General features: G+C 35.8%; 1 long non-coding RNA gene across 2 annotated transcripts in view; it reads right to left on the bottom strand.

The window, feature by feature from the left end:
* Positions 1 to 988: 988 nt before the first annotated feature.
* Positions 989 to 24,511, bottom strand: part of LOC144340667 (uncharacterized) — a 43,932-nt gene continuing 20,409 nt past the window's right edge. The window contains exons 2-4 of one of the 2 annotated variants that reach the window (XR_013416912.1): positions 23,248 to 23,357; positions 10,509 to 10,605; positions 989 to 1,591 (exon numbers count right to left, since the gene is read on the bottom strand). This is a non-coding gene — a long non-coding RNA (uncharacterized LOC144340667). The remainder of the gene's footprint in view (positions 1,592 to 10,508; positions 10,606 to 23,247; positions 23,358 to 24,511) is intronic. The other variant, XR_013416913.1, reaches the window with a different exon arrangement.

Below are 24,511 nucleotides of genomic sequence, written 5' to 3'. Positions count from 1 at the left end.
TAAATCAGAATAAAGCAGAATGAATATAGTAAAATTGTGCTTGGAAAAATATCCTAACCATGTGAGATTTGCACACCCAAATTGCCTTACATTGTTTAATTTGGCACATCCTTTGTATTTTTTTCAAGTTTTATTAATTTTATTCCAGACATACATAGTGTATTAAGTTATTTTGGGGGGCACAATCTTTGTCTTGAAGTGTAACATTTTGGTAAGAGATAGGGTGAGAAAAGAAAAAGTCCAAGGAAGTAAAATGATTTGGGTAAAGACCAATTCCCTGGGAGCAATAACTGGTGAAAGATACTTTTTTCCTGTTTTTATTCATGACTTGAGACAGAGTTTTAGCCATGAGGGTAGTATTTATTATGATTCAGTGGACGTGACGAGGTCTCCAAAAGTACTTAAACTAGACCTCTTGATTCAATTTAAAGTCATATTGTAACATCTCAAACTAAAAAGAAAATCGTGACCTTTAATTCTACTTCTGTGAATTTTTGAGGCAAATTTCAACAAAGATTCAATCATATATTTTTTTTTTTTTTTTTTTTTGAGACGGAGTCTCGCTCTGCCGCCCAGGCTGGAGTGCAGTGGCCGGATCTCAGCTCACTGCAAGCTCCGCCTCCCGGGTTCACGCCATTCTCCTGCCTCAGCCTCCCGAGTAGCTGGGACTACAGGCGCCCGCCACCGCGCTCGGCTAGTTTTTTGTATTTTTTTAGTAGAGACGGGGTTTCACCGTGTTAGCCAGGATGGTCTCGATCTCCTGACCTCATGATCCGTCCGTCTCGGCCTCCTAAAGTGCTGGGATTACAGGCTTGAGCCACCGCGCCTGGCCTCAATCATATTTTTAAATTAGTTCAATCTTACTTTAAAAACAGTAACATTTTTACACAAACAAATATATAATAACAAAAAAGTCTCTACTTCAGGAAAAAAATCTATCAGCTATTGTTTCATAGTGATCTTAATTTCTTTTAGTATATTCAGTGGCAGAAATTGTTTTATTTGATTGTGTTTTCTTTAGGAAAAGATGCTCTTTTATTAGTTCTTGAACTATTACTAGCTTTCATTACACAAAATTTAAAAGGATTAGCTTTCTCATTTGTCAAAATTATAATAGTAACCCATATTTAAAAGATAATCAGAAAAAAACTTAAGATTTGGGCATTCTATTTTTGATTTTTATATTACATGGTCGTTTTACCACATAGTGACTTCATTAACAGAGAATGTAATTCAATAGTTATTTTCATTTTATATTAATTCCTCAATCATTTGGTTTTATATTATTTAGGGCATATAAGGATAAGCAAGTTACATGTAATTTAATATTTAATCGGCATTTTAATAAAAATAATTGAAGTCAATACTGAAAAGAAATGTGGCCTACAACATATCAGGGCATAGCAAAGCTTATTTTTGAAGTGTGTGCCAGCAAATACAATGCACTTGCCGTGGATGCACATATCTTCATAGGAACCTTCATTCCTTCTGCTCTCAAATTGTTACCTGTTATTCTTCAACACTCCATGCTTTCTTGTTTCCAAACATTGGGATAATAATATTAACATGATTGTAGGCCATTATCATCAGCCTGAAAGCAAAAAAGGAATTATGAGAGTGGTTATCAAGTATTTTGGCAAGAGGAGGGGAAGCTTAGAGAAGTGCATTTGTATGTTAGAGGTGGGCCTTAGGAAGAAGACGAGAGCAAAAGAGATAAATTTGAGTGTGGTTATTCAGAGGAGTTTATATCCCAGAATCACAATGATTCTGACAAAATAGATTTCATCATAGTACTTTGGTACATTTTGCATTTATCAGGAACTGAGCTCTATCATCTACAGTTTCCCTCTACTCCATCCTTAATCCTCAACCCCTGTATCCTTTTCTCACTACCTCGTAATGTTAATTTTGAGTTTAACAATGTATTGCTCTTGTTTTAAAATATTATTTCAAAGGGCTGGCGCGGTGGCTCATGCCTGTAATCCCAGCACTTTGAGAGGCCAAGGCGGGCAGATCACATGGTCAGGACATAGAGACCATCCTGGCCAACATGGTGAAACCCTGTCTCTACTAAAATAGGAAAAATTAGCTGGGTGTGGTGGTGCGGGCCTCTGGTCCCAGACACTGTGGAGGCTGAGGCAGGACAGTCACTTGAACCCTGGAGGCGGAGGTTGCAGTGTGCCAAGATTGCCTGCTGCACTCCAGCCTGGCGACAGAGTGAGACTCTGTCTCACAAAAAAAAAAAAAAAAAAAAAAAAAAAAAAAAAATTTCAAAGATGTCCCCTTTTTTGTTTTAATACAAATAGTTTAGTAAATTCACTATGCTAATACTTTCATTTCCTACTCTTTAAAGATTTGTTAAAAAAAAAAAGAAAGAAAGAAATTATATTCTCCCAGTTTCTGGTCCAAGACGTAAGGAGCTCGGATGTCACCACTCCAGCCTAATAAATGTAGACATGAACGAACTGAAAAATCAACTCTTCTTGGATCTGTAAGAGAAGTGAGGACTCAGGGCAAACCAGTGGCCCCAGGATTGGAAAGACAAATAGGCAAAGACAGAGAGTCATGGCTTATTGGAGTACCAACTCATGAGCTGAAACTTACATGGGAACAAGTGCTGGGGTAGGAAAAATGGAACTGTAATTGACTAATTGCTGGAAATTTAGTGCGAACAAATATGGTAGATAAAAGCTTCCGGTAGACCTAGTCATAGGGGAACCCATACAATTTTGTGAGTTTTATCTCCTGGAAAACTACTGAGTTCTCATAGTGAGTAGTTGAGAAAAATCCCCCCATGATTCCTGCGGTCGGAAGAGAAAAGGAACCATCTTGAAATATGTCAGATAATTGTTTCCTAAGCAAGGTTTGCCCTCAGGAGAAAGTATTTAACTAGAGCTAACTTATCTGGGAAAAGGGAAATATTTAATTCCAGCTGGCTCTAGCCTTCCACTTGTAAAAAGAAAAATACTAAACTCAAGCCCACTTTAGTCATTAAGGGGTAAAGGGAGCAGATTGAGAAGCACTTGTGAAGTTTACAGTGCTGAGACACACACTTACTAAAAGACTGAAACCTAATCATAGGACTGTAGAATGCTTTCCCTCCCTACACTCTTTACCAGCACATTACTGAAGTTCTATTTACAGCAGTATCTTTTACCCAACACATCATGTCTGGCTACATAGAAAAAAATTACCAGGTATACTAAAAGGCAAAAAATACAGTTGGAGGAGACAGCAGTCCTCTCAGAATGAGACAGATATGGCAGAGATATTGGAATGATCAGATTGGGATTTTAAAACAACTATAATTAATATGCTGAAGGCTCTTATAGATATAGGAGACAGAACACAAGAACAAATGGGCAATGTAAGCAGAGAGATGGAAATTCTAAAAAAAGGTTAGAGCTCAAAAACACTATAACACAAACGAAGAATGCCTTTAATGGATTAATTGTTAAAGTAGACATAGAGGAAGAAAGGATCTCTGAGAATGAGGAGATCTCAATAGAAACCTCCAAAGCTGAAAAGGAAAGAGAAAAAAATACTTTAAAATGCCCAGAATATGCAATAACCATGGGAAACTACAAAAGATGTAATATACAGGTAATGTGCATAACATAATAAGAAAAAAGAGAGAAAGAAACAATGTTTTAAATAATAATTTCTGAAAACTTCCCCAAATTAATGTCAGACACCAAAACACAGATATAGGAAGTTTAGAGAACGCCAAACAGAATAAGTGCCCCCAAACCCCTACACCCGGGCATATCATATTCAAACTACATGTGGAACCAAAAAAGAGCCTACATTGCCAAGACAATCCTAACTCAAAAGAACAAAGCTGGAGGCATCATGCTACCTGACTTCAAACTATACTACAAGGCTACAGTAACCAAAACATCATGGTACTGGTACCAAAACAGAGATATAGACCAATGGAACAGAACAGAGCCCTGAGAAATAATACCACACATCTACAGCCATCTGATCTTTGACAAACCTGACAAAAACAAGAAATGGGGAAAGGATTCCCTATTTAATAAATGGTGCTGGGAAAATTGGCTAGCCATAAGTAGAAAGCTAAAACTGGACCCTTTCCTTACTCCTTCTACGAAAATTAATTCAAGATGGATTAGAGACTTAAATGTTAGACCTAATACCATAAAAACCTTAGAAGAAAACCTAGGTAATACCATTCAGGACATAGGCATGGGCAAGGACTTCATGTCTAAAACACCAAAAGCAACAGCAACAAAAGCCAAAATTGACAAATGGGATCTAATTAAACGAAAGAGCTTCTGCACAGCAAAAGAAACTACCATCAGAGTGAACAGGCAACCTACAGAATGGGAGAAAATTTTTGCAATCTACTCATCTGACAAAGGGCTAATATCCAGAACCTACAAAGAACTCAAACAAATTTACAAGAAAAAAGCAAACAACCCCATCAAAAAGTGGGCAAAGGATATGAACAGACGTTTCTCAAAAGAAGACATTTATGCAGCCAACGGACACCTGAAAATATGATCATCATCACTTGCCATCAGAGAAATGCAAATCAAAACCACAATGAGATACCATCTCACACCAGTTAGAATGGCAATCATTAAAAAGTCAGGCAACAACAGGTGCTGGAGAGGATGTGGAGAAATAGGAACAGTTTCACACTGTTGGTGGGACTGTAAACTAGTTCAACCATTGTGGAAAACAGTATGGCGATTCCTCAAGGATCTAGAACTAGAAATACCATTTGACCCAGCCATCCCATTACTGGGTATATACCCAAAGGATTATAAATCATGCTGCTATAAAGACACATGCACACGTATGTTTATTGTGGCACTATTCACAATAGCAAAGACTTGGAATCAACCCAAATGTCCATCAGAGACAGACTGGATTAAGAAAATATGACACATATACACCATGAAATACTATGCAGCTGTAAAAAAGGATGAGTTTGTGTCCTTTGTAGGGACATGGATGCAGCGGGAAACCATCATTCTCAGCAAACTATCGCAAGAACAGAAAACCAAACACCACATGTTCTCATTCATAGGTGTTGAACAATGAGATCACTTGGACACAGGAAGGGGAACATCACTCACCGGGGCCTATTGTGGGATGTAGTGGGAGAGGGATAGCATTAGGAGATATACCTAATGTAAATGACGAGTTAATGGGTGCAGCCCACCAACATGGCACGTGTATACATATGTGACAAACCTGCATGTTGTGCACATGTACCCTAGAACTTAAAGAATAATAAAAAAAAAAAAAAAAGAAAAGAAAAGAAAAAATGGTATGTATGCATGATGGAATACTGTGCAGCCAAAAAAAAGAATGAGATCATAGCATTTACAGGAACATGGATGGAGCTGGAGGTCATTATCCATAGCAAACTAATGCAGGAACAGAACAACAAATACTGTGTGTTCTCACTTATAAGTGGGAGCTAAATGATGAGAACACATTTACACTAAAAAGGAGAACAATAGACACTGGGGCATACCTGAGGGTGAAGGTTGGGAGGAGGGAGAGGATTAGAAAAAATAACTATTGGGTATAGGCGTAGTACCTTGGTGATGAAATAATCTGTAAAGCAAACTGCTGTGACACAAATTTACCTGTATAACAAACCTGCTCATATACTCCTCAACCTAAAATAAAATTAAAAAAAAAACACACACACACACACACACAGTAAAATAGGAATACAGGGAAGCTTCTTCAACTTGATAAAGAATACAAAAAACCTGTGACTAACATAATTCTTTTTGGTAAGAAACTACAAGTTTTGCCACTAAGATCAAGAACAAAGCAAGCATGTACCCTCTTACCATTGCTTGTCAACATCATACTGGAAGTACAAGCTAATGCAATAAGACAAGACAATAAAAAGAAGAGGATACATACTGAAAAGGAAGAAAAAAAAGCTGTCTTTCTTTGCAGCCGACATGATTGCCTATGCAGAAAATCTGAAATAATTGACAAAAACTCGTGGAACTAATAAATGATTATAGCAAGGTTGTAGGATACAGGGTTAATATATAAAAGTCAATAGCTTTTCTATGTACCAGAAATGAACAAATGGAATTTGAAATTAAAAACACAATACTGTTTACAAAACACTACTGAAAATGAAATACATAGATATAAATCTAACAAATGAGAAAAATGACAAAACGTAGAAAGAAGTCAAACTAAATGGAGAATTATTCCATATTCATAGAGAGAAAGATTCAATAGTGTCAAGATGACAGTTCTTTCAAACTTAATCTATAGCTTCAATGCAATCTAAATCAGAGTCTCAGCAAGTTATTTTTTATGCTATATTTTTCAATATTTTAGATTTAGGGGAATTTTGTGTGATGCTGATGTTTGGTGTATGAATAATCCCATCACCCAGGTACTGAGCATAGCACACAACAGTTAGTTTTTCAACTCCTGCCCCCCCCTTCCTCTAGTAGTACTCAGTTTCTCTTGTTGTCATCTTCATGTCCGTGAGTACCCAACTTTTAGCTCTCACTTATAAGTGAGAACATGCTGCCTTTGGTTTTCTGTTCCTGTGCTAATTTACTTAGGACAATAGCCTCCAGCTGCCTCCATGTTGCTGCAAAGGACATGATTTTATTCTTTTTTATGGTTGTATTCCATGGTGTTTACATGCCACATTTCCTTTATTCAGTCTACACTTGATGGGCACCTAGGTTTATTCCATGTCTTTGCTGTTGTGAGTCATGCCGCGATGAGCTAGTGCATGTATCTTTTTGGTATGATAATTTGTTTTCTTTTGAATGTGTCTCAGTAATGGGATTTTGGCAAGATATATATATATACACACACACACACACACACACATACATATATATATACATACATACATATATATACACATACATATATATACACACAAACTGATTCTAAAGTTTATATGTATAGGCAAAAGAATAACTGACATAATATTAAGAACAAAGTTGAAGGGCTGATACTACCCTACCTTAAGATTTAGCATAAAGCTATGCTAATGTAAACAGTGCTGTATCGGCAAAAGAATAGATAAGTATATCAACAGGAAAGAATAAAGAGCCGGAAATAGACCTACATAAATATAGTCAACTGATCTTTGATAAAAGAAGAAAGGCAATGCAATGGAGAAAGTATTTTTAATAAATGATGTCAGAACAACTGGACAGCTGCATGTAAAAAAAAATCTAGATGCAGACTTTATAACCTTCACAAAAATTATCTAAAAAAGAATTGCAAATCTAAATGTAAAACATGAAACTGTAAAACTCTGAGAAGATAACATAGGAGAAAATTTAGGCAACCTTGCTTTTGGAGATGATGTTTTTAGATACAACACAAAAATCATGATCCATGAAAAACTGATTGGTAGGCTGGACTTCATTAAAATTAAAGTGATTTTTTTTTTTTCTGCAAAAGATACTGCAAAAGAATAAAATGATAGGCCACAGATTAGGAGAAAATATTTTCGAAAGATGTATCCAATAAATAATTATCAAAAATATACAAAAACTTTTAAAAACATAACAATGAGAAAACTAACCAACATTTAAAAATGAGCGAGATTTGAACACATACATTGCCAAAGAAGGTATACAGATCATAAATAAGCATTTGAAAAGATGTTCCACATAATAAATCATCAGAGAAATGCAAATTAAAATAATAATGAGATACCACGTACCTATTAGAATAATCAAAATACACGACATTGATCGTACCACATTGTAGTAAGGGCATGGTTCGACAGGAGCTCTGATTCATTGCTGGTGGCAGCACAAAATGGCACAGCCATGTTGAAAGAAAATTTCACAATTTCTTACAAAACATAACATACTCTTATTATACAATCCAGCAACTGAGCTCCTTGGTATTTACCCAAAGTTGAACACTTATGTTCATGCAAAAAATTGCACAATATCATTTAGAGCTTTATTAATAATTGCCAAAACTTGAAAGCAACCAAGATGTGCTTCAATAGGGAAATGGATAAATTGTGGCACAACCTGACAATGGAATGTTATTCAGTACTAAAAAAACGATGAACTATCAAGCCATGAAAATACATGGGTGAAACTAAACTGCTTATTTCTAAATAAAAGAAGCCAGTTAAAAAGGCTACGTACTGGATATTTCCAACCATTTAATTAATATTCTGGAAAAGCCAAAACTAAGGTGACTGTAAAAATATCAGTGGTTGCCAAGAATTGTGGGGAGGAAGGGATAGGAGGAGTCACAGGATGTTCTGGGCAATGAAAACACTCTGTATAATACTGCAATGGTGGATACATGTCATTATACTTCTGTCCAAGTCCGTAGAATGTACAATATCAAGAGTGAACCCTAAGGTAAACTATGGACTCTGGGCAATAATGATGTGTCAAGATAGGTTTATCAGTGCTAACAAACATACCCCTCTGATGGACTATGTGGGTAATGGGGATGACTGTGAGTGTGTGGAGTAGGGAACGTATGGAAAAAAAATTTTTTTTTCTTCTCTCAATTTTGCTGTGAACCTAAAACTGTTCTAAAAATATGAGGTCTAATAAATTTTTTAAAATATTTCAATTCTACATTAAAATACCTTAATGTTCTGCTTTGAGGATTATTTTACACATTTTCTGAGCCATATAACTATTGTTGAAAACAATCAAAGAAAGCTGAGCTTTGGTTTCCTGAATACTATATGAGATCTGCCATCAAAATACTCTGGTTTCAATAATACCCCAGAGCTAACTTTCCTATGTACCCAACTCTGTCATGTAGGGAAGGATTGTCTTGTTAACTGTACCTGTAAAATAATTGGACTACTAGCAAAAGGCTCTGTGGAAGGTCTTAAAGAGTCTCAGCTGAGAAGAACAGAAAGTTATTCTTCTGTTCCCATAATTACTGGGGCATTTTTGCAGATCATAGAACTTGACAAGCAGTCTCTAGCTCATAGGTTATAGCTATATTGTCCTTCTGCTATAGAAATACTGAGATTTGTCACTCTCCCATAGTTCTATTATGGTCATACTTGACATTCCCTTGTTACCTTAGCATGCAGATGGCCATAGTACACAGCTGGGCAAATTCCCAGAAAGGGTCAGCTGTGAAAGTTCAGTTTAAGATTTAAGGTAGGTCTCCAGAGCAAGTTGGCAAGTTTAGGTAATTAATTAAGATAAGTACTGTACGTGAAGAGGGTTGTATTAAATCTATGCCTACTAAACTATAAGTTCTGTGAGGACAATAACATTGCTTCTCTGTTTTCCCAAAGTACTTGACTAACTTTACAGTGTCACATGTATATTTGGCACTCAGTCAATTATGTTAAACGTATGAATGATTGAATAGGCAATAGATGAGTGTCAGTTTGTTTCTTTGTTATTTGAGACAGAGTCTCACTCTGTCACTCAGGTGTGCAGTGTCGTGATCTCAGCTTACTGTAGCCTCAACCTCCCATGCTCAAGTGATCCTCTCACCTCAGCTTCCCCAGTAGCTGAAAGTATGGGCACACACAACCACGCCTGGCTAAGTTTTTATTTTTTATAGAGACAAGGTCTCACTGTTTTGCCTAGTCTGGTCTTGAACTTCTACATTCAAGCGATCCTCCCACCACAGTCTCCCAAAGTGACTCAAGCAATATTCTCACCTAAGTCTCCCTAAGTGCTGTGATTACAGGCGTGAGTCACTGCACCCAGCCCCATGAGTGTGGGTTTTTATGTGTGTAGTTATTTACTACCTTTTTCCAGAAAAGACAAAAGGCAAATCAGTATTTAAGAGAAACTTAGCAAATTAGAGCTTTTGAACCCTGGGACCTGGGTTGTTTGCTCTAATCCCAGTTTCATAACACTTGTCAGGTTGAGTGAAGACTAGGTCCATGGTATAAACAGTGGGATCTCTGAGGACTGCCAATAACAGTCGAGTCAGATAAAGACACAAAATCACAGGAATCCAAAGTAGAATAAAGAAAGTAAAACACGATGGAACCTAAACATATTTGTGGTGACAATTTTAGTGTGCTGCTTTTTGATGGCTCTTATGGCCCACTGACTTTTTTTCTCATTGTAGAATTTACATCATCTTGTATCATTATTTCAAACCCAACAGGGAAATTAGAAGATGAGCTTAAATAGCACTGAAATATTCTGAGACAAAAAAATTAGGTAGTGGCTAGACACCTATTTAAATGTTTATGCCTGGAGACAGATTCTATATTGCATTTAAATGGTACATGAGAAAAAAATGAAATTTTAATGACACAGAGATAAAATAGTTTTAAAATTTAAAGCAAAACACTTCTGTAATTAATACTTTTTCCTAAAATATGAAGAGCATGTGAATTTAGTAAATTATATAGTTTCTAAAACTAATGCAATTTAATTATAATGCTTCCCTTTTGTGTAATACTTTGTCTTACTTTGCATATATTCCTGTTACCAAGTTACTGATTCTTTTTGCCAGGAAGACATTGGTTTTTAGTTTTTATTTGTTATTTTTACCTTTTACTTATATAGGCAGTTTCACTTTTCTGAACATGTTTAAGCTTATTCCATTCCTGTAGCAATGTGTGTTCTATAATGAGGAGCCTGTTTTTTCCTGTGGGACACAAAATGATTAATGTCAGTGGAGAATATCTTCTCATATATCACAAATTGTCTAAGGTAGCAAGAACTCAGAATGCGATGATATTAAAGAGATACTAACCATTGGTCTTTATAGATAGAAATAGTGCCTATTCGGATATACTTCCTGTGATTTCTATTCAAGTAATAATGGTTTACTCTTTTTTTTTTTTTGATTTGGAATCTCCCTATGTCGCCCAGGCTGGAATACAGTGGTGTGATCTCAGCTCACTGTAACCTCCGCCTCCTGGGTTCAAGCGATTCTCTTCTTTCAGCCTCCCAAGTAGCTGGGATTACAGGCTCCCGCCACCACACCCGGCTAATTTTTGTATTTTTAGTAGAGACGGGGTTTCACCATATTGGCCAGGCTGGTCTTGAACTCCTGACCTTGTGATCCTCCCAGCTTGGCCTCCCAAAGTGCTGGGATTACAGGCTGGCTTACTCTTGAGGTAGAATAATATATCTTCCCAATCAGAAAACATGAAGGTTATTTCAATTTAATTTTTATAAATGTTATAAAAGAAACCAGGCAACTCTAAAGATTCAGGGCATCATGTATTAGTTTGTTTCAAAGATTGATAAGAAAGATATATTTTTCTTACTCCTAGATAAAATCAGTAATTTTGTTTATGAGGTACTTTCAAATGGTAATCTTTTGTATGCTTAATATTTATGAAGCAATGAGTAGAAAAGACCAAGACCAAACTGACTGAAAACATTAACAAACATACATATAATCCAGAAGCTTCTCAATTAGTATATTACTAAGAAATTATTTTGTTTTTAAGGAATTAGAACAATTTACAATTTCGTAATGCGTGAATGTTTTCTCTGTCCCCTCCTTTTTTGTTGTTTTGGTTTTAACATATACAGTATATATGGTACTGAGTTACAGATATATTTTATAGTCAAAACAAAATTGGATTTTAAAAGGTATTTTCTCTTGCACTTTAGATTGCTTTATCATACCCTTAAACTTCAGAGAGAAAAAGGCTCCTCCAGTCTAGTAGTTTCTTTGATTACGTGGTCAGTATATCCAATATTTGCTCTTTGCTATCTATTTTCCTCTGAAAGATGTATGAATTTACATATATATGGCTAAAAGTACTGTTATTCAAAGACATGGAATCAACCTAAATGCCAATCAACAATAGACTGTTAAAGGAAATGTGATACATAAGCACCATGGAGTACTATGCACCCAGAAAAAATAACAAGACCATGTTCTTTGCAACCACGTGGATAGAGTTGCAGGCCATTATCCTAAGTGAACTAATGCAGGAACTGAAAACCAAATGCCAAATGTTCTGACTTATAAGTGGGAGCTATATGGGCATTTATTGAGCAAAATTTCAGGATACAAAATCAATGTACAAAAATAAGTATCATTTCTACATACCAACAAAGTCAAAGCTGAGTGTCAAATCAAGAATGCAAACCCATTTGAAATAGCCACCAAAAGAATAAAATACCTAGGAATACAGCTACCCATTAAGATGAAAGATCTCTAAAATGAGAATTACAAAACACTGATGAAAGAAATCAAGATGTCACAAACAAATGGAAAATAATTCCATGCTCTTGGACAAGAAGGAATATTGTTAAAATGGCCATGCTATACAAAGCAATTTATAGATTCATTACTATTCCTATTAAACTACCAATAATTTTTTTTTACAGAGTTAGAAAAATCTATTTGAAAATTGATACGGAACCAAAAAAGAGCCTGAATAGCCGAAGCAATCATAAGCAAAAAGAACAAAGCTTGAGGCATCATGTTACCTAACTTCAAACCATACAACAAACCTATAGAAACAAAAACAGCATGGTACTTATACTACAAAAGACACATAGAACCATGGAACAGAATGGAGAGACCAGAAATAAAGCCACACACCTACAGCCATCTGATATTCAACAAAATTGACAAAAAACAAAACAAAACAAAACAAAAAAACAAGAAATGGAGAAAGGGCTTCCTATTCAATAAATGGTGCTGGGATAGCTGGCTAGCCATATGCAGAAGATTGAAACTGGACACCTTCCTTTCACCATATAAAGACATCAACTCAAGATGGATTAAAGACTTAATGTAAAACCTAAACCTATAAAACCCGTTGAGGAATACATAGCAAATACCATTCTGGACATAGGCCCTGACATGGATTTTATGATGAAAATGCCAAAAGTGATGGTAACGAAAGCAAAAATTGACAAATAGGATATAATTAATCTGAAAAACTTCTCTACAGGAAAAGAAACTATTAACAGAGTAAACAGACAATTTCCAGAATGGGGAGAAAATGTTTTTAAACTCTGCATCTGAAAAAGGTCTGAAATTCAGAAGCTACAGAACTGAAACAAATTAATAAACAAACAACAAACAACCTCATTAAAAAGTGGGCAAAGGACATGAACAGACACTTTTCAAAAGAAGACATACCTGCAGTGAACAGCATATGAAAAATGCTCAACATTATTGATCATTAGAGAAATGTATATAAAACCACAATGAGATACAGTCACCCCAATCAAAATGACTATTATTAAAAAGTCAAAAAATAACAGATGCTAGTGAGGTTGTGGGGAAAAAGGAGCACATATGCTGATGCTGCACTGATGGTAAGGGTGTAAATTAATTCAGCTATTGTAGAAAGCAGTTTGAAAATTTCTTAAGAAACTTAAAGTAGAATTACTATTCAATACAGCAATCACATTATTGGGTATATACCCAAAGGAATAAATTATTCTACCATAAAGACACACGTAAGCATATGTTTGTTCACTGCAGCACTATTTGCAATAGCAAAGACATGGAATCAACCTAAATGCTCATCAACAGAAGACTGGATAAAGAAAATGTGGTACATATACACCATGGAATATTATGAGGCCATAAGAAGAATGAGATCATGCCCTTTGCAGGAAGATGGATGGAGCTAGAGGGCGTTATGCTTAGTAAATTAGGAACAGAAAACCGAATACCACCTGTTCTTACTTATAAGTGAGAGATAAACTTTGCATTCACATAGATGCAAAAAGGGAACAACAGACACTAGGGCCTACTTGAGAGTGGTGGGTTGGAGGAGGGTGAGGACTGCAAAACTACCTATTAGAGACCATGCTTATTACCCAGGTGATGAAATAATCTATATACCATACAATTTACCTATGTAACAAATCTGCAGATGTACTCCTGAATCTAAAATAAAAGTTAAAAAAAAAAATCTTGATCAAAGGAAAGGAGGTATTAGGAAAGCTTCCCAGAGAAGTTTATGTTTAATTTGCATCATAGAGGAGCAATAACTAAGAAAGACAAAAACAAACTAGATGGCATTTAAGTATCTAAAATTCTAAATTTCCAGTATTTAATTAACAGACATTAGGATGAGTGGTTAATGATAGGTAGGTATTGAATGCTTACTAATTTTCAGTCACCATGTTAAGAACTAAAATGGTTTCATGGGCCGGGCGCGGTGGCTCAAGCCTGTAATCCCAGCACTTTGGGAGGCCGAGACGGGCGGATCACGAGGCCAGGAAATCGAGACCATCCTGGCTAACACAGTGAAACCCCGTCTCTACTAAAAAAATACAAAAAACTAGCCGGGCGAGGTGGCGAGCGCCTGTAGTCCCAGCTACTCCGGAGGCTGAGGCAGGAGAATGACGTAAACCCGGGAGGCGGAGCTTGCAGTGAGCTGAGATCCGGCCACTGTACTCCAGCCCGGGCGACAGAGTGAGACTCCGTCTCAAAAAAAAAATAAAAAAAATAAAAAAAATAAAATGGTTTCATGTCAGGCACTTGTTGTAGATTTCATTGAGTCTCCCCCAATTCATATCTAGAATCTCTAACCCCCAGTGTGACTGTATTTGGAGATAGGGCCTTAAGGAGATATTTAACGGGGTCAGAATGGTGGGACCCAGATCCAGTTTGACTGGTGTCCATATAAGAAGAGGAAGAGGTACCACGGATTCTTGTACACAGAGGAAAGACAGTATGAGGATACAGAAGGAATGTGCCTGTCTGCTAGCCAGAAAGTGAGATCTCACCAGAAACCATTCATGCTGGTACCTTGATACTGAACTTTCAGCCTTCAAACCTATAAGAAAATAAATTTCTTTTTTTTTTATTTTAAACCACCAAGCTTGTGGTATTTTGTTGTGATGGTCCGAAACAGACTAATAGAGATTTTAGAACCCTGACTAATAAACCTCTAAACTACCATATGTTGTATATGCTATAATGATTCTCGTTTTTAATATGAGAAATCTGTGGTTTCAACACTTTATTATCCATCATTATGATCCCTAATCACATGGATTTCAATCCAGAGAATATGATATCATAGCGTATACTTGTTTTCCTTCTACTTTAGTTATTAAATTCGAATTTTATTATGTTGTGATGACATTCTGTGATTTGAATGATTTCAACTTTGGAGAATAGTTAGAGGCTTTTAATATTGGGTCAATATTTTACTTTGAGAGCTTGAGTGTAAGCATCTGTGAGAACAAGTTTGTTAATCATATTAATTTGTATATATCCATTTGTAGGTTTTATTTACTTTGTTTCATGTACTTCATGAATTTTGATGCTGTGTTTATTCAATGCATAAATATTCATGTCATTTAGTTGTTTAATGTGGTGTGTAAATTTTATCACTAAAGTTTTTTTTTCTTTTATTGCTCTCTGCCACAAGTTCGTTTTTTTCCTGATAATTGTATCATGACCCTACCTTAAAAAAATTAATTCCTTAATATTTCTTTGCCACTATTTTATGCTTTATATATTTGCATTCACTTTATTTTAAAAGTTTTTCTCATATATAGCATCTTTACTTTTGCATTTTTAATCAATTAAGGATTAAAATTTTAACCATTTATCACTAGTGGTTTTACAGGTATCTTTGATTTAGCACTTTCATTAATTTTATACTAGGATTTCTTCTTTTAAAGTTCCTGTTGCTCTTTTTTTTTTTTTTTTTTTTTTTTTAACGTTTAACTCTGCAACCTGTATTTTCTTGTCTTTAAAATAAATGATTGAGTGTTTTCCTTCGGGTAATTTCAAAGAATTGTGGCTCTTTTAGCACTTTTGGTGATTAACTTTAAAATCTTAAGTATATTTACCATAAATATCTGATTTAGCAGCTGTAAAGATACCTTTGGGTCTCTGCTCTAATTGAAAAATCATCCATATTTACAGAATGTACCTCTCTGCTTCTGACATCAAGAGTCTGATTATTTCTGCATTATCATTTATAACATTTATATTATTTCTTGTAGTCACATTTTACAGAATTGTTTACTTATAGCTAGTCCCTTTACCTCAAGTTGGCCATCCTTCTATGTATATTTTGTGTGGTTAGAGTTCATCGAGAAATAGCTCTTTCAGGCTGGGCACGGTGACTCACACCTGTAACCCCAGCAGTTTGGAAGGCCGAGGTGGGTGGATCACTTGAGGCCAGGAGTTCGAGATCAGCCTAGCCAACATGGTGAAACCCCGTCTCTACTAAAAATACAAAAGTTTGCCGGTGTAGTAACCCAGCTACTTGGGAGGCTGAGGCAGGAGAATTGCTGGAACCCGGGAGGCAGAGGTTGCAGTGAGCCGAGATCGCACCACTGCACTCCAGCCTGGTGACAGAGCAAGACTCTGTCTAAAAAAAAAAGAGAGAAAGAAAGAAAGAAATCGCTCTTTCAAAGAGGATAGATTTTAGGTTTCAGACTCCTTTAGTTTATACACATTTGAAACAGTCTGACTTAGGTTTCAAACTGATTAACATTTCGTCAATGCTTAAGACGTGCAAGGCATTATTTTGAGGATATTACAAATATATAGTTTAATTTCATATGAAATGGATAATGTTATTTCAGATGTTCAGATGAGAGCACTGAGATCAAGCAAGGTTAGGTAAATTGCTCAAAGACACAAAACTAGAATTTTACATCCTGGGATAACAACTTGTCTGATTATATAGTTATTAGAATTCCCTTTATTTCTCTGAGGACATTGCAGGTACTATGTGTTAGTCCATTTTGCATTCCTATAAAAATACTTGAGATGGGATAATTTATAAAGAAAAAGTGTTTATTTGCCTCTCAGTTCTGCTGTCTGGAAGACTGGGCATCTGATGAAAACCTCAGGCTGCTTCCACTCGTGGCAGCAGGTGAACAAGAGCTAGGGTATACAAAGATCACCCGGCAAGAGAGGGAAGCAAGATTAGGAGTGGGAAGAGGTGCCAGTCTCTTTTTAACAACCAGCTTTTTTTATAGGAACTAATAGAGTGAGAACTCACTCATTACCGTGAGGATGAGGCACCAAGCCATTCATGAAGGATCTGTCCCTAAGACCCAAACACCTTTCATTAAGCCCCACCTGCAATATTGAGGACCAAATTTCAATATGAAGTTTGGGAGGACAGACATCCAAACTAGAGCATGTTGCTGTAAAGGAGTCAAAATATTTTCACTTATAGATGGCTTTATTTATTTATTTTTGCTTTACTATACATACATTCCTTTTTAAAAATAGAGCATAATATAGGTTTCATTAATTAATAAAAATATTTTATTTCTTATGTTTTATGTTTCACTCCTTTTGTTACACTACAAGGGTGTTTTACCTGATTTTGTTTTGTGTCTCTTTTATTAATGTATTCTGTTAACTTCTCTAATAAACTTAAAACACAACACATTTTCTCTATTTCTTAACATAAACATTGTCTTCTGCTCTCCCCACTATGAAAGATGGGAATATTACTATCATTGAAGTTCCACCTGCCATCTCTTTCTTCCTCTGCTGCCCTCACCTCCTATTCCTCCTCTTTTCGTTCCTTCCCTTCTTCCTCCTCCATCTTATTTCAATGTCTATTAGCAGTTCTTGGTATTCCTTGACTTGAAGCTACATAACTCCAATATCTGCACGCATCTTCACATGGCCTTCTCTCCTGTTTCTCTGTATCTCAAACTTACTTCTCATTTCTCTTATAAGGGCACCAGTCACTGGGCTTAGGGCCCACCCTGAATCCAGGATAATTTTGTCCCGCAATCCTCATTATATCCATGTTTTTCTTTGCATACTTGAACGCAGTTATTATAATATCTGTGCTGACATCTGTCTACATTAATTTTGTCATTTATGTCATTTCTGAGTCTGTTTCTATTATGTCATTTCTGAGTCTGTTTCTATTAAATAACTTTTCTCATGTGTATCAGTCACATTTTCATGTTCTTGACATGCACATTGGTTTTAATTGGCTGCTGGACATTGCAAAATTTATGCTGTTTTAGTCTCAGCTTTTGTCCTCTTTTAAAGAGTGTTGGTCTTTTACATGGTTGACAGTAAAATTAGTTGCTCTTTATAATTTGTTGACTTTACTTTTAAGTTTTGTTCAGAGTGAATCTAGAGTAGCCATTACCTTAGGGATAGTTTAGATGCTTTAATAAAGTGTGCCCTGAGTGATCAACAAAATCTTTCTATCTGGCTGGTAGAAATTTAAGTGAATTCTAGTTCTGTATATACTCTAAGGACTATTCCTCTTAAAACTCACTGGTCTCACTGGTTCCCCTTTCCATGACCTCATAGAGTTGAACCCACATATGTCTATCTTATGGGACATCAAGGAGCCCATGGAACTCCATGCGAATCCCTGGGGCTCTTTCGTTTTGTTTTTAAATCAAACACCCTCCAGTCTAAAACTTAACTCTGCAGCTTCCAGCTGCCTCAGCTTCCCTGAAATCTGATATCTGCCTACTCAACTCAGTGAACCCAACATGCTCTGTAGTAAGGAATTTGCTTGGGCAGAAAGTTGGAGTGATTATAGGTCTTTCTTTACTTTCTTTCTCTTAGAGATCACGTTATTACATAGGTTGCATCCAGTAAATGGAAACTCTTATTTTATAAATTTTGTCTAGTTTTCTGGTTGCTTAAGATGAGACAAATATTCACTTTTTGATCCTAGTGTCCCTGTTATATATTCTTACCTCTTTAACGTTTTCTTTTTATTGTGTCTTCAAATTCTACAGCTGTTTACTTATGTCTTTTTTCATCTTTTTAGTTTGTTCTCAATGTATTTAAATGTATGGTTACTTCAGTAAGTCTTTTACTAGAAGACATTTGCTTGCCTCTTTTGCTATTATGTTCACTTTGTGGGGGGTTGGTGGGGAAGTAGTATCTATGTTATTTCCTTTCAGATATTTTGTATTTATAATTAATGAGAAAGAGATTTTTTTTGGACCACCTCTTTTTCAGACTTGTATAATGATGGTCAGGGGCATGACTTGGGCTGACTGTCCATTTGGTCATTCAGTCTTAAAACACTTTCTTATTAACTTTACGATGTTCTCTGCCTTGGTGTTCACTTTTTCCCTCATATTTCCACATTTTTTTGTTTTATTTGTTTATTTATGTATTTATTTTATAGAGACAGTGTCTCACTCTTTTGCCCAGATTAGTGTGCAGTTGTGCAATCATATAGCTCAATGCAGCTTCATATTCCTGGGTTCAAGAAATTCTCCAGCCTGAGCCTACTGAGTAGCCTGGACTACAGGCGTGTACCATCGTGCCTGGCTAATTTTTTTTTAACAATTTTTTTTTTTTTTTTTTGGTAGAGAAAGGGCTTTGCTATGTTGTCCATGCTTATCTCAAACTCCTGGCTACAGCAATCCTTCTGTCTTGGCCTCTCAAAGCACTGAGATGATAGGTGTGAGATACCATGCCCAGTCATCACATTTTATTTTGTACATCAGCAGATGAATCACCCAGATGGTAAGTCTGTAGTGACACTTGCGTCTTACAAGTAACAGGTTTTTGGTTTGTATTTTATTCATTTCTTTTTAGCTCACATTGATCATCAGCTGCAGAGCTAATTTTCTCTTCTGTTTGGTTCTCCACCCAATTCACAGATATCCAGTTTCTCTGATTTTTAAGTGTTCAGATTGAAAAGCACAATGAGCAATGCCACTATTAAAAGGAATGGTAACACCAAAACGTACCTCTCTTTCTGTCCTCCTTCATTTCTACCTGCCATGGATTCTGCAGTCAAATAACTTGTTTAGTTTCCTGTGGCTTGTTCATAATCTGTCCTTTCATTTTGAATTAAAAGCTTACTGGTTGTGGTTTCTCAACAACAACTGTTTGCGTTCAATGAAATAAATCCAACCCCTATTGATATTTGTAGAGATAAGCACAATTTTTGTGTCCTTTCTTATTTTATTAATATAGCTTGAAGATTTTTGTTTTTGTGGTCTGTGGTGGTCCATTCTCTTTCTCTCTATATATAAGATAAATAGATAGATAGATAGATAGATAGATAGATAGATAGATAGATAGATGGATAGATAGATAGAGTCATTGTTGTTTTTGTTTCTTTGCTTATTTGGGTTATTTCCCTTGATTTTTGAAATGTCCAACTATTCTATGCCAGGATAAATGTGAGATTATGTTTGTACCACATGCTATAGTGTATATAACAGGTGAGAAAAGCCAAGCTAGATATACCATATCTTAAATCATTTGACTTATTTTACATTGATAAGGTAGTTTTTCTGATTCACATAGATTGGCAGATACATGCAGAAAGTAAAGTTAATTGCTCTCCTTGATTTTGAGAAATTATCTTAGCAAGGTTAAAGCCCTACTTTCCAGTGAAGAGTTTTTTTGTATGTGCATGTATAAAAATGGAAATGGGAGATAAACATTGCTTCAGCTACATCAAAGAAGATATTAATAGAGCTACCCTTTAAGGCCTTGTGCTTCTTATTTGTAGTAGTATCACAGGTTGGGAATCCACTCTGATTTTTTTTGAGACATGACAAAATTGCATTACCTGTTGTATACTGAAACCTTTTCATCTCTTGAGCATTTATTAATCATGCTCTTTCTGGCTAGGAAAACTAAGTTCCCTGTAGCCCTGACTCTTGGGATCTCTCAAAAGAATATTATATGAATCATGGGCCATTTAACTGTCAGAATCTCAGTACTACTTATTGCTAAACTAAATATCCCCATGCCCTGGGTATGGGGATACATCCTGGTCTAAGCACTATTTTCTTCCAAGTGCCTTCTTTGTTACTTTAAAAAGGCTATAGTCAGCCACTTTGACGACCCTATGTCATATATCCCAAATCATAAATTACCTTGATTTTAAAGAATGAGTAGGAGAGGCATCTATTCTCCTCTTTTATTCATATTTTTCTTCCTAAGAAAAGCTTAATTGTCTCTAATAGGGATGTCTTCAAATAGAAGTTTTATAGTGCAGAATGTTAGGCAAACAACAAGAACAAAGGCTGCAGAACATCCTTTATGCTAACACTAACAATGTATACCTATACCATGCTGCACTAAACAATAACAGGAAGAAGCATAGCAAATTGGAAAGAGGTTTTACTAGTGTTTGAACTCCTTTCCAATTTTGTTTTAATTATTGTATTTCAATAGAATATATTCATAGTTACTATCAGATTTCAATCAAGTCTGAGTTTAGAGTGAACAAAATGTAAATAATCTTGTATTCGTTTACCACAATTAGAGATAATTGATGAATTAACAATGGGTGATATATGTTTGGATATACAATAGTTTGCAAATTTTTGAAATCTTGGTGATATGAAGTAGATGTGTAAAGGAGGTACAATGGGAGAAGAGAAAAAGGAAGAGGGAAGTGTAGAGGAAGAACATTCTCATATTTCATAGAAGAGCCCACAAATTACTGATTGAAGGTAATGGAACAAAAATAGAGCTATAAGAGTATAATTTAAGCTGGGCGCGGTGACTCACGCCTGTAATCCTAGCACTTTGGGAGGCCGAGACAAGCGGATTTGCCTGAATTCAGGAGTTCAAGATGAGCCTAGGCAACACGGTGAAACTCCATCTCTACTAAAATGCAAAAAATAAGCTGGGCGTGGTGGCATGTGCCTGTAGTCCCAGCTACTTGGGAGGCTGAGGCAGGAGAATTGCTTGAACCCGGGAGGCAGAGGTTGCAGTGAATCGAGATCGTGCCACTGCACTCCACCCTGGGCGACAGAGCGAGACTCCGTTTCCAAAAAAAAAAAAGGTGTAATTTAAGTTGTAAAAATAACCAAAATAAGGACTTAAAATGTATATGTGTGTGTGTGTGTGTGTACATATATACACACATACACATACATACGTATATAATGGTAGATTAGGAGTGGAGTGTGAGAAATTCCTCAGTTTTGCAGTAGAGTCAATTTTATTATTTAAAAGTGATTACTCGATGCATATATATTTAGTTATAGTTATATGACATTTAAACAATGATATTGTCTAAAATTGATGCCTCAAGACATAGAAACGTACACATATGCATATATTTAAAGTGATAGGACCAACTGTTGAAAAGGCTAAATCAAAGGAGGCACGTGGTTTTTGCCTCTGGGAGTGGGTTGTCCATAATAAATTCTTTGCAATTTTTTTTTAAGCTTGTTAATTTGGGAACTTTAAGCATCTCTTCATGTTTTCATGAGTACATGTCTTTAGCTCAGGTTGAAGTATTTAATTCTGGTCTCACATATTTTAATGTAAAAATTAGAAATCAAAGATAAGAATAGATTCACAACACATATCTCCAGCATTTTGTAAATCCAACCACCCCTTAAAAGTGAACACACAGATACTATGTAGGACGTTGTCTGGAACATGTCTTATTTATTATGATGCCATCCTGAAGTAGTGGAAATAGTGTGAACTTGGGGTTAAAGTGACCTGAGTTCGAATACTGGCTGCACCATCTAGCATTGTTACCTTCTGATGCCACCATGAAGATTAAAAGAGGTAGTTCATTTTAAATGACTAGTGCAGTGTCATATAGACAGTACCAATTAATATTAGCTTTCCTCAGCCAATATAAAGCAGCACATAGTAAAGGAATCCAGTTGAATGAGCACCTCTCATTTAAATGCTGAAGAAAATGAATTGTATAGGCTACTAGAAACCAACTTCTGGAAAATAGTAGGTACATTAATATTTTTGTCATACAAAAACAAAGATAAAAATGCAAATTATTAGTCAACAAAACAATGTGACAGGAAAATAACAGTTGCACCTTTTTCTCTTTTTCTAAAATACAGTATAATATGAAGAATAGGATACCTTTCTGAACATAATTTATAGCTTTGTATGAGAAAGTTCATTTAACCACATTTATTAAAATAAAATATTCAACTATGTTCCTTTCTCATTTTAATACTCCAAATAAAAGATGTTTCTGTTGTGCCTCACTTTATTTAGAGAAAAACATCCAAAGGCACATTTAGGAAGAACATTAATTATTTCAGTTTGGGAATGTTGAGTTTAGCATGATGGAAAGATGAATTTCTGTTTGGGAAGGCATTTTTTTTATAATAAGACATAGGGGCCAGAAATAAAGTCAGGGAAAACTGGATGTAGAAAATGAGGGATCTATAGCTTCAGATAGAATCTTGTAGTACAGATTCAGAAAATGAAAAGAAATTGAAAAATCAAATGTCAGTAATGCAGGAGAATTAGAGAAACTTAGGGTCACAGAAACTGCAGGATGGAAAGATTTTTCCCAAGTAAGTAGATAAACTGTGAATGGGCTCAATAGTGAAGCAAAGGCCATAGTTATAACTAATCACTTACTTTTTAGAGAAGTCGTATCAGGGTTTAGGTAAGTGACAACTGGGGCTGTGGGAGTCAATCCAGTAAACCACATACTGCTAGTGAGTTGTCCTTCTTGGAAAGATCAAGCTCTAAAACAAAAGAAAATTTAGGTAGCTTTGATTGACACGTTTTGATACAATTTTGTTTATTTTCCATATAATCAATGTAGCAAAATTGTGTTATAGCAAGCACAAAGTTGTTGTTGATGAAATTGCCTTAATCTACGTCTTGGTTATTGAATCTGTTTTAAAATCATTCTGTGTTAAGCATGATTCCTTGAAAAAGCATCGCAATTTGAATGCTGGCACCACTTAAAAAAGTAACTTGTTACTTGTATGAACTCACTGAGTTCATAATTTCAGAATCAAGAGAGTGATTGCCAAACCCAACAAAGATCAGAGTCATGAAGGAGTCTGCCTCAGAAGTGCCTATATACAGAACAAAACCAGAAGTGCCACTTAACTCTGCCACCTGGGCAGCATACTACTTCAGAGCTGTGCTGAAAGACAGAGAAAGAGAAAACAAAATTGTGAATGTCATCTGTGCTTTGGAAAGCAAGGGCTAGACATTTTTATACCATGTTTTGCCAGAATTTTGGTGACAAAGTAAATCAATGCAAATATTCTCCAGCTGGTTTCTCATTCTTCATCAGATGAAATTCAACAAATATATGTTGCGTATCTTGCATGTGAGAAGCACTCTTATATGAATTCAACATTTTAAATTTGAGTAGCGCTATTTAAATTGTAAACCTTACCTACTTACATTTCTTTTTAACTATATAAGTTTCATATAGTGTATTGCTCTCTGTTTTTCTTTTCTGCATTCTTTCTACCAACCAACACACTGGTCAAAACCACCATCATCTCTCACCTAGTTTAGTACTCAGCATTTTGTAGTTTCCAGTGACGGAAATCCAAATGACCACTCTGCTCTCCTTTCTGCTGAGTTTAGCTTGGTTAGTTTGCATCCTCAGAAACTCAGATTGACATGATCTTTAGCATCAGTTTTCCCCAATAAGGGAAGATTTTCTTCTCTCAGCATTTGTATTAGCTCCTCAAAGAGAACTGTTTTTTTCTCTTTGGGTATATTATTAAATCCAGGACCAATATAATGATGAGAAAAGTGGCTCCTCTGGGCATCCAACCCCTGGATAGGAAGAGTGGAGTTAGCTTCAGCACACCACTTAGATTAGAAATAGGGATGAGATGGTTCCCCAAAGAGAGAAAGGATGAAATTAAAA

The sequence above is a fragment of the Macaca mulatta genome, chromosome 4 (assembly GCF_049350105.2).
Source record: "Macaca mulatta isolate MMU2019108-1 chromosome 4, T2T-MMU8v2.0, whole genome shotgun sequence".
In the NCBI taxonomy this organism is placed as follows: Eukaryota; Metazoa; Chordata; class Mammalia; order Primates; family Cercopithecidae; genus Macaca; species Macaca mulatta.
This window is presented reverse-complemented; position numbering and strand designations above follow the sequence as displayed.